The sequence below is a fragment of the Acomys minous genome (assembly GCF_964271855.1).
Source record: "Acomys minous genome assembly, chromosome: 12".
Taxonomy (NCBI): domain Eukaryota; kingdom Metazoa; phylum Chordata; class Mammalia; order Rodentia; family Muridae; genus Acomys; species Acomys minous.
In genome coordinates this window covers 77984608-77996214 of record NC_140493.1, presented here as the reverse complement: position 1 = coordinate 77996214, position 11607 = coordinate 77984608, and the positions used below count along the sequence as shown (strand labels likewise).

Below are 11607 nucleotides of genomic sequence, written 5' to 3'. Positions count from 1 at the left end.
TTGAAACACTGAAGAAACTGACTAAGAAGGCTGGGGGCTGGATTTGAGACAGCTGAGCTGGACAGGAAGAGGCAATTGGCTCCAAGGCAGGGACTTGCAGGCTGGCTGGCCCCCTCAGGGCCTTGAGGAACATGCCTAGGGCACTAGGGACCTTTCATGCTGTATTGACTCTAACTCAGGAAACGGTGACACACTAAACTGTGGATAAAGATGGAGCAGAATAAGAAGTTTTCGCTTAAGGGGGCTGGTGAGATGACTCAGCTGTTAAGAGCACTGTCTGCTTTTCCAAAGGACGTGGGTTCAGTTCCCAGCAACCACATGGCAGCTCACAACTGTCTCTAACTCCAGTTCCAGGGAATCTGACACCTTTAGACCAATGCACATAGAATAAAATTAAACAAAGTAGAAGAAGAAGAAAAAGGAGAAGAAGAGGAGGAGGAAAAGGAGGAGGAAGAGGAGGAAGTTGTTTCCGCTTAGGAGACCACCCTTAAGGCAAGGAGCCAAAAGTGAAATAACTAAACACTTCTCAGTGTCTGAAATAGATGTGAGAACAGAGAACTCAGCACAGTCACCAGCACTTGAGACACCAGCAAGGCTGGGGGCCAGAAACACCGGCCCATGAGTAACACCTAGCAGCCTATCAAGGTTAAAGCTACAGTCAGGGACGGACAGAGATGGCAGCACGTGGTCACCTCCCTGGCGGGGACTAGGGGACAGGCATAGAGCATGTGGATCCTCCGTTGGGCCAACCATGGCAGCCCAGAGAATTAACCAATCTCAACAGAAATCACCTCAGCCTTAGCCAAGTGTCTGCCATTACTCTAAAAAGTCCTCAACACCGTGGCTTCCTCCTGTCTCCCAAATCCACTGTCCACCTCTCAGGAAATTCTCTCACTTTTCCTCAGTTTATCGCTTCTGTAATATATATGTGTGTAAGTGTGTGTATGTATATATATATATATATATTGACACAGTGTTTTAGCTAGGATTACTATTGCTGTTTGGAGAAAGGATTTATTTGCCTTATGCTTCTACATGAGTGCTGTTGATCACTGTGATGTTTGCCCAATCTGCTTACTTGCTTTCTCTCTTCCTTCCTTTCTTATTTTTTAGGTTTCTCAAGACAGGCTTCTCGGCCGGGCGTGGTGGCGCACGCCTATAATTCCAGCACTCGGGAGGCAGAGGCAGGTGGATCGCTGTGAGTTCGAGGCCAGCCTGGTCTACAAAGCGGGTCCAGGACAGCCAAGGCTACACAGAGAAACCCTGTCTCAAAAAAAAAAAAAAAAAAAAAAGACAAGCTTCTCGGTGTAACTGAGCCTTGGCTGTCCTGGACTCTCTTTATAGACCAGGCTGGCCTCAAACTCACAAAGCTCCACCTGCCTCTGCCTCCCGAGTACTGGGACTAAAGGCGTGCGCCACCACACCCAACAACCCACCCAGTTTTTTTTTTTTAAGATTTATATATTTATTATTTATACAGTGTTCTGCCTTCATGTACACCTACACACCATAAGAGGGCACCAGATCTCATTATAGGTGGTTGTGAGTCACCATGTGGTTGCTGGGAATTGAACTCAGGACCTTTGGGAAAGCAGTCAGTGTTCCTAACCTCTGAGCCATCTCTCCAGCCCACAACCCACCCAGTTTTAAGGCAAAGTATTCAGCTATTCTCTCTATGATGAGAGTTCATAATAAACATAATTTTAAAACTCACAGGTGGGCTGGAGAGATGGCTCAGAGGTGAAGAGCACAAAGGTCCTGAATTCAATTCCCAACAACCACGGTGTGCCTCACAGCCAACTATAATGAGCTCTGGTGCCTTCTTTTGGCATGCAGGCACACACGCAGGCAGAATACTGTATACATAAAAAAATAAATAAATCTGTGAAGGTGCCAGACTGCCCTGGAATTGGCGCTATAGACAGTTGTGAGCTGCCGTGTGGGTCCTGAGGATTGAACCTGGGTCCTTTGGAAGAACAGCCATTGTTCTTAACTGCTGTGCCATCTCTCCAGCCCCATAACTAAATCTTTAAAAAAGAGATTTCTGCGTCTTTTGGGAAACGATGGCGTCCCTCAATAGTAGAACAGCAGTCTGCGTGATCTGTTTGGAGAAGCCGAAATACCGCTGCCCCACTTGCCGCGTGCCCTACTGTTCCGTCACCAGTCACAAGAAGCACAAAGAGGAGTGTAACCCTGAAACCCGTCCCGTTAGGAAGAAAGGAACAGTGGCCCTTGTAAATACAAGGTCTGAGGAAAACAAAGATGATGACGCCTCTGTAGCTGATTTCCTCAACAATGATGAGGAAGAAGACAGAGTGTCTCCGCAGAATTTAAAAGAATTTAGGTGAATCTGCAACTTTAAGAAGCTTACTGCTCAACCCACACCTGAGGCAGCTGATGGTTGACCTCGATCAGGGTGACAACAAAGCAAAGCTGATGAGAGCCTGCATGCAGGAGCCCTTGTTTGTGGAGTTTGCTGACTGCTGCTTAAGAATCGTGGAACCATCCCAGAAGAGGGACTCTTAAGACTGGACGGGCTCCTTGCTCAAGCGGCCCACCGCTCCTCCTAGGAGGAGGTTGTTTCCAAAGCCCCGGTAGGCCGTGTGGGTGCTCACCCACCACACTGCGGGCTTCAGACGAGTGGAGCGTACTCCAGGGGCAGAGCCTGCGTGAAGAGGCTTTTCCAGAGGACCCCAGGTCTCAGCACCCACTTGACTGCTTACTACAGTTCCAGGGTTTCTGATATCTTCTTCTGGCTTCTGCAGGTACTGTATATAGCCACCCATGCAGACAGAACTCCCACATACATAAAATATTAAAAAAAAAAAAAAACAACTAAATCCTGGCTATCTATATTCAGATGGTGGTTTAATTTTATTTCTGGTACAGTTCAGAGTTACATCACAAATACCAACTGTATCCATTAGAATTAAAAACTGATGATCAGTAACTGATGTTACTAAATAAATTTAAGAAGTGGTTCTGTTGTACACTCTTATCACTCATTGTTCTTGGTGACATTAAATACATTTATTTTTTAAAAAAAGAGATTTCCTTAAATGCTTTACTTTCCTTTGTAATTTGTGGAATTATCTCACTTTTTTTTTTTTCAGTTTTTCAAGACAGGGTTTCTCTGTGTAGTCATGGCTGTCCTAGACCCTTTGTAAGCCAGGCTGGTCTCGAACTCACAGAGATCCACCTGCCTGTGCCTCCCAAGTGCTGCGATTAAAGGCATGTGCCACTACACCCAGCATCGCACATAGATTAGCAAAAATAAAATAAAATAAAATAAAAACTCACAGGCTGAATGTGGTGGTGCACACTTTTTAAAAAAAAAATTTCAACTATCTGCTCAAATATACTTCATCCACACTTAGAAGTCAGTAGGTGCACACTTTTTAAATCCCAGCATTCAGGAGGCAGAGGCAGGCTGAAAAAGTTTTAGACCAGCCTGGTCTATACAATGAGATCCTATCTCAAAGGTCTGGAAATGTGAAATAAAACAAGCAAAAAAAAAAAAAAAAAAAAAAAACAAGAAAGCCACATCTGTCATCATGTACTGGATTAGCTTCTTAGGAATGTCAGGAATCTTTCTTTTTTTTTTTTTTTTTTTTTGGTTTTTCGAGACAGGGTCTCTCTGTGTTAACCTTGGCTGTCCTGGACTCACTGTGTAGACCAGGCTGGCCTTGAACTCACAGCAATCCACCTGCCTCTGCCTTCCGAGTGCTGGGATTAAAGGCGTGCGCCACCACGCCCGGCTGTCAGGAATCTTTCTTAGGGCTTTAAAAATTATGTTTATCTTTTATGCCTGTGTGTTTGCTCCCATGAGTTTATGTACACCATGTGCATGCGGGAGCCTGGGGGGGCATGCAGAAGAGGGCATGGGCGCCCCTAGAACGGGATCTACAGGTGGTCACGAGCTGCGCTGTGGATGCCGAGAACTGGACCCAAGTTCTCTGCGAGAGCAGGGAGTGCTCGTAACCACTGAACCATTCCCAACCTCGTGTCAGGAGTCTTTTGGGGCCAAGTTGAGGGGTTTTATTTATTTATTTATTTATTTATTTATTTATTTTATCTTTTAGTTTTTTGAGACAGGGTTTCTCTGTGTAGTCCTGGCTGTCCTAGACCAGGCTGACCTTGAACTCACAGTGCCCAGCTAAAGTACACTTTTGTTTTGTTTTGTTTTGTTTTGTTTGAGAAAGGTTTCTCTATGCAGCCTTTACTTTCCTGGACTAGCTTTGTAGGCCAGGCTGGCCTCAAGCTCACAGTGATCCATCTGCCTCTGCCTCCCTAGTGCTGGGATTAAAGGCGAGTGCTACCATGCCCGGGGCCCATATTGAGGTCTTAAGTACAATATCTCTGTGTGGTATTTCCTTGCAAATATGAAGCTTTCAGATGTCGAGGCTTAAAGGTAATTTGATGAGTCACATATTTAGATTTGTAATATTAAGCTTTGTCAAGTACAGACGGCTACTAGACTACAAAGACAGCTTAGCAGGCCTCTTCTGGACCCAGTGCTGCTGGGGCTGAGATTACACAGTTCTAGATCTTCTGTCTTATCTCCTCTGGTCAGATTGTTGTGGTCTTTCTGACACACAAATCGGATCCTTTTTTTTCCCTTTCATCTCAGGATAAAGTCCAAGGTGTTGTCATCACATGTAAGCCCTTTTATGGTCTGGCCCCAACCATCAGGCAGTTCAGATTTTAGGCTACAGCCCAAAATATCAAAACTGGTATTGTATTAGTATGGCGTTCAAAGGCCTGTCTAATGGGCCTTATACATTTCCTGGGAAACAAAAATTTTTCCTCACTTGAGAACAGTCCGTTCAAGCTGGGTGCAGTGGTGCACGCTTTTAATCCCAGCACTCAGGGAGGCAGAGGCAGGCAGATGGCTGTGAGTTAGAGGCCAGCCTGGTGTACAAAAGCTACACAGAGAAACCCTGTCTCAAAAAACCAAAGGGGAGAGAGAGAGAGAGAGAGAGAGAGAGAGAGAGAGAGAGAGAGAGAGAGAGAGAGAGAGAGAGGGAGCAGTCCATTCTAAAAATTGCTTAATTTCCACTTGTCATTCAACCTCCATTTCCGGCAGTTAGTCCGGGTGCTGCCTGCTTTCAGTTGAGAACTGATGGACCTCAAGGTCAAAGATATCAAGGTCACTTTCCTCACACAGGAGCTGCTTAGAGCACTCAGGGTGAAGCTGTGTGCTAGGCCAGCTCCCAGTCTCGCTGGGGGACGTGGAAATGATTCTCCACCAGGCGCCACAGCTTAGCTCTTTTAGAATGAGGTTGCTGGTACCAGATGGCAGTGGAGACGCAGGAGCGTCACGATCCCACGAGATGATACCAAAGTGTTACGGCCCTTTGCACTGTGCTAAGCATGGTGGAGAAAGTAGGCAGAAGTTCAAGACCAGCAGCAGGAGTGCAGGTTTGGTGAGACACAGGCCCATCCGTGATTCAACAGCGGTCAGCATCAAGATAACAGGGATGGATCGGGTTCTTCAGCTGCCAAGGCAGCTCTGCCACCGCTGCCTTGGCTGCTGTTGAGCCCTGCTCCTTTGGGTACCATAACTGTAGATATTTTTATATCAGGCCCAACAGGCCCCTCATCTTAGCTTAGCTCGTTATTGATATAAAAACAGCTCCACCATCTTACCTTGTTGCTGATTGAAAAAGAATCTTTATACAAGATCAGGTTGATCATAAACCGTGTTAATGTTCAATAAGAAAGTCTGTGGCCTTCTTGTTGCCAGACATTCCCCAATCATAAGGCCAGCTGCCCCCCAATGCCAGGCACACTTTTTTGGTTTGTTTGTTTGTTTGTTTGTTTTATGGTTTTGGTTTTTGGAGACAAGGTTTCTCTGTGTAGCCTTGAGTATTCTGGATTCATTTTGTAGACCATCGATCCGCCCGCCTCTGCCTCCCGAGTGCTGGGATTAAAGGCGTGCCCCACCACTGCCCGGCTCGGGCATACTTTGTTGCTGTTGTTGTTTTTTCAAGACAGGCATACTTTTAAGGTTAGCTAGAACTTCTTGTTAGCAAAGCAACTTGAGTCAGAGCTGACTACCCTGTTCTACCATCCGCTCCTCTATATGAGCCAGTTGTGGTTTTCACCTTTACATATGCAGTACATACAGCCTCCCCTCAGGGATGCAGTTCAGATCCCAAACTGGCCACCTCCCTGAGCTCAGAAAATAAAGCTTTCATTTTAAGCTTCTCCGTCTGAAGTGAGTTTTCTCAGCTTCCACCCCAAACCCAGAATAAATGGAGTGTCAGATGGTCATGGTGAAGGAATGGTGAGCACTTGAGAGCTAGCTAGCCAACCTTTATTTATAAACATTGGGTAGTGGGGAGGGGTTTGTGGGTAAATGTGTCTGATTTGCTGGGGCTAGGGGTGCCAGGATACTTAATCTGCATGCCGTGGTACAGTACTTCATTTACATCAGTAGCACAGGGTCCTGTCACAAGAAGGAAAACTCAGTACTTAATTATCCTATGGGTGGGGGGAAAACTTCCAGGTGCTATTAAAGGTCATTTGCTTATGGCTAGGATCGCCTTAGTAGAGGGTAGGGTACATCCAGGAGCCCTCAGGTGCTTGTTGAACGAGTTTCTTTCTTTTTCTTTTTTAAATAATAATTTATTTATTTTTGTTACACACATTGGTGTTTTGACTGCATGTATGTCTGTGTGAGGGTGTCAGAGCTTGGAGTTACAGACAGTCGTGAGCTGCCATATGCATGCTGGAAATTAAACCCAGGTCCTCTGGAAGAGCAGTTAAGTGCTCTTAACTGCTGAGCCGTCTCTCCACCCCCAACAGGTTTCTTATCAGAAAAGGGCCAGGCCTGTAATCTTCTCTGAGGGCTATGTGACGACCCTTAAAGGATCTGGGGGCCCCAGAACAGGGGAAGAGAGGAACCTGCTGAGAAAGGGTATCAGTTGTAAGAGACCGAGCTCAGTTGGCGGTCCAGATATGCCAGACTTCGACCTCTCCAGCAGCACCCAACACCACTGAATCCTCTCTTTGGCCAATTCTTGGGGACTCAAGCCTGCAGATGAACTCTAGTTATGTAGTTAATAGCTTCCTTTGGTCCTTTTGCCTTTATATAGACGTTCTGTGAGCCATGAGGGTGTTGGGGATTGAACTGGGGTCCTCTGGGAGAACAGTGTTCTTACCCATTGAGTCACCTCTCAAAAGTCTATGTCTTTTGTTGTTGTTTGTTTTATTTTGTTTTTGTTTTTTTGGGGTTTTTTTGGAGACAGAATTTCTCTGTGTAATCCTGGCTGTCCTGAAACTCACTCTGTAGACCAGGCTAGTCTCAAATTCGCAGAGATCTACCCACCTCTGCCTCCCGAGTGCTGGGATTAAAGGTGGTACACCATCACTGCCCAGCTTAGTCTGTGTCTTCGTGACCAAGGCTTCCAAGGGCATTTCGTATGTTTTAATAACTTTTGTATCAAAGAAGTAAAGGGATCAGGAGGTCCCTTCCATATATGTAGAGTCCAACTCGAAGACCTTGTGCAGAATAGGCCCGTGCTTCTTCATGGAGCGTCTCCCAGATTGATCTTTTGTTTGATTTTTTTTTTTCCCCGAGACAGAGTTTCTCTGTGTAGTCTTGGCTGTCCTAGATTCACTTTGTAGACCTGGCTGGCCTCAAACTCACAGAGATCCAAGCCTCTGGCTTGCCAAGTGCTGGCTTTAAAGGTGTGCGCCACCATCCAGCAAGAAACTATGTTCTCTAATGATCCTAAAGACATAGATAAAAGCCAGGCGGTGGCAAAACTGCATCATGGCTTACATTTATATTTTTTAAATGTTCAACAGAGCATGGCTGCACAGGGCTATAATCGTAGCTCTTATAGGGCTAAGACAAGATTGCTGGTTCCAGGTTAGCCTGGACTATAAAGCAAAACACGAGTTCTAGTTCTAAGAAACAACAAAAATCTTGCCTGGCAATTTTGAGGCCAGTCTGGTCTACAAATCGAGTTCCAGGCCAGCCAAAAATACACAGAGAAACCCTGTATTGAAAAAACCAAAACCAACCAACCAAACGAAACCCAACAACAAACCAAGCAGCAACCAAACAAAACTTGAATTCATTGTCATCCACCTGTTCCCACCCCAAACACCGCCTCCTCCCCTTGAGAGATAGAAACTGCAAATTCAAGTACAAGGCCAACATGGTCTATACAGTGCGTGCCAGGCCACAAGCGAGACTTTGGTTAAAAATCAATCAATCAATCAATCAATCAAAAGGTGTGTTAGAGGTTTCTATGTTTTGGTTTTTTTTTGTTTTTTTGGTTTTTTTAGGTTTTTTGAGACAGGGTTTCTCTGTGTAACAGTCCTGGCTTTCCTGGACTCGCTTTTGTAGACCAGGCTGGCCTCAAACTCACAGTGATCCACCTGCCTCTGCCTCCCAAGGTGTGTGCCACCACTGCCTGGTTGTTTTGTTTTGTTTTGTTTTGCATTAAAGGCTTGGTGGGGCACTTGTGAGGCAGAGGCAGGAGGATCTCTGTGAGTCCAAGGCCAGCCTGGTCAACAAAAGGAGTCTAGGACAGTCAGGGTTGTTACACAGAGAAACCCTGTCTGGAAAAACCAAACCAAACAAACAAAAAACCAAAAATCAAGCAAACAAAAAAAAACCCCTAATTAAAAAAACAAAAACAAAAAACAACACCCTCCAAAATCTTTGATCCCAGCACTTGGAAGGCAGAGGTCCCAGATCTATATGAGTTCAAGGCTAGCCTGGTCTACAGATACAGTTCCAGGAGAGAAACCTTGACTTGACAAACAAACCAACCACACAAATGAAAGAAAGAAAGAAAGGAACAGCTTTGGGTATCCTGGAAGGAACTACTTCCTGATTGGAATTGAGGCTTACGCCATAGGAGAGAATTCATGTCGGATACTCTAAACCTGAAAAGCCTGTAGCCTTTTTTCCCACAGGCCTTAGTTACTACTGTTGTTTTGCTAAACATACAGGATATGTCTGTCAAATTGCCTTCTAAATAATTGTGATTATCCCCACAGATTAGTGGTGCTGTCAGCTTTGGTCAGAGACGTTTCTTTTGTTTTTTGTTTTTTTGAGACAGGGTTTCTCTGTGTAGCCTTGGCTGTCCTGGACTTTGTAGACTAGGCTGGCCTTGAACTCACAGCGATCTGCCTGCCTCTGCCTCCCAAGCGCTGGGATTAAAGGCGGGCACCACCACGCCCTGCCCTGGTCTTGCTTTGTAGACCAGGCTGGCCTCGAATTCACATGGGATTAAAGGCATGCGCCACCACTCCTGGCCGAGAAGTTTCTTTGTTGTATTCAGTGGTAACTGGTCACAGTGTTAAAGATAAGTGGTTGTTGTTGTTCGCCGGGCGTGGTGGCGCACGCCTTTAATCCCAGCACTCGGGAGGCAGAGGCGGGCGGATCACTGTGAGTTCGAGGCCAGCCTGGTCTACAAAGTGAGTCCAGGACAGCCAAGGTTATACAGAGAGACTCTGTCTCGAAAAACCAAAAAAAAAAAAAAAAAAGATAAGTGGTTGTTGAATGCTCAGTCATAAATGGGAGATCTATATCACCTCCTCCAAGGGGCTGGGAACATGACAAAAGAGAGGGCGCAAAGAATGTAAGCGTGAGAGTGTGCGTGGAGTACCAGATGCTTGTCTTCCAGGCATGAAATGGCCATTGCACTTTTGAACTCAAAGCACTGTATGTAATTACCTACATAGTGTTGGGGTCGGTCTGCTGCTACATATACAGGTGTGAAATTCTGGGCCCCAAAATCTAGTTGTAGTGCAGAGGAGTACTTATACACACACACACACACACACACACACACACACACACACACACACATGTCTTTGCTATGTAAACTTTGCTCCCCAACATGCTCTGCTTGGTTAAATAAAAGGCTGGACAGCTTGTAGCTGGGCAGAAGAGAATTAGGTGGAGTGTTGGTTCCCCGGCTTGGGGTCTCAGGAGAGGACACGCCTGAAGCCTGACAGAGCAGATGCAGCCCCGACAGGGTGAAGATTCGCAAGTCACCTGGGGATGCAGCGGGGAGGGACCAGACTAGCTAAGGAAATTAGTTTAATCGTGCCTGCCAGCTATTGTGCTAAAGCGTCTTAAATAAATCAACAGATCTCTGTCTCAATTATTGGGGAACAAGCCAGGTTAGGAAAGCCCTCTAGAATTAATAAATATTCAACAACACACAAGACTGGGTCCATAACAGGATGTCAACAGCTGACTTCACCCCTCCCTAGGGAATCTATTGGCAGTTAATGTTTAATGGGGGGAGAAAGAGATATTTTCTTCAGTATTACAGCCACTGGTCAGGTGCGCATACTTCTGTAAGTAACTTATCAGTCCTCCTGTGAATCCCAATGGAACTCATTTGTACGGACACACACACACACACACACACACACACACACACACACACACAAAGAAAGAAGACAAGAAAGTAGCATAGTGCCAAGTCCTATCACAGTCACCACTTAATTTAGCTAAGAAATGATTTATTAAGCCTGGTGGTGATGGTGCACACTTTTAATCCCAGCATTTGGGGGGCAGAGGAAGGCAGACCTCTGTGAGTTCGAGGCCAGCCAGGGTTACACACAGAGAAAACCTAGGATACATATAGATCTTTCCCCCTCCTTTTTTTTTTTTTTTTGTTTGCTTTTGTCTTTTTGTTTCTTCGAGACAGGGTTTCTCTTTGTAGCCTTGGCTGTCCTGGACTTGCTTTGTAGATGAGGCTGGCCTTGAACTCACAGAGATTCACCTGCCTCTGCCTCCTGAGTGCTGGGATTAAAGGAGTGCACCACCACACCCGGTTTTTATTTTTCTTTTCTTTTTTGGTTTTCGAGTGAGGGTTTCTCGAGATAGGGTTTCTCTGTGTAGCCTTAGCTGACCTAGACTCGCTTTGTAGGCCAGGGTGGCCTCAAACTCACAGTGATCCGCCTGCCTCTGCCTCCCAAGTGCTGGGATTAATGACATGCGCCACCACGCCAGGCTTTTTTTCTTTTTTAATGAAAAAAAAAATTGGCTTTTGAGACAAGTTTCTCTGTGTAGCCTTGGCTGTCCTGGAATCGCTTGTAGACCAGGCTGGCCTCAAACTCACTGTTATCCTTCAGCCTCTGCCTCCCTGAGTGCTGGGATTAAAGGCGTGCCATCACAACGCCCGGCTCCTACTGTGCATTTTTCTTTCTTTTTCTTTTTTCTTTTTGAGACAGGGTTTCTCTGTGTAGCCTTGACTCGGACTCGCTTTGTAGACCAGGCTGGCCTCGAACTCACAGCGATCCTCCTGCCTCTGCCTCCCAAGGATTAAAGGCGTGGGATTAAAGGCTGGGATTAAAGGCGTGCACCGCCACACCCGGCTTCTACTGTGTACTTTTTACAAGAAAAAAAATAAATCCTAAATTTTAACCTGAAAGTTCACGTCTAAAAACTCATCGAAACCAGGCTGTCCCGGAGAGCACGCTGGGCAGAACACAACCACCGCCCAGCCACCTCAGCCACGGGATCATCTAAGAACCCCACCCGCCGGCCCTCAGGCGGTCCCTGCTCTTTCGCCTCAAGTTTTCCGCCTGCCGCATTCCTTCCCGGGCGCGTCGGCGCGCGGTGAC

General features: G+C 46.1%; 1 pseudogene across 1 annotated transcript; it reads left to right on the top strand.

Annotated features, from left to right (window-relative positions):
* The first annotated feature begins 2054 nt into the window (after positions 1-2054).
* LOC311579038 (zinc finger HIT domain-containing protein 3-like) lies at positions 2055-2954 on the top strand (annotated as a pseudogene). The gene has a single exon. The product of its transcript is annotated as a zinc finger HIT domain-containing protein 3-like (transcript).
* The last annotated feature ends 8653 nt before the right edge of the window (positions 2955-11607 follow it).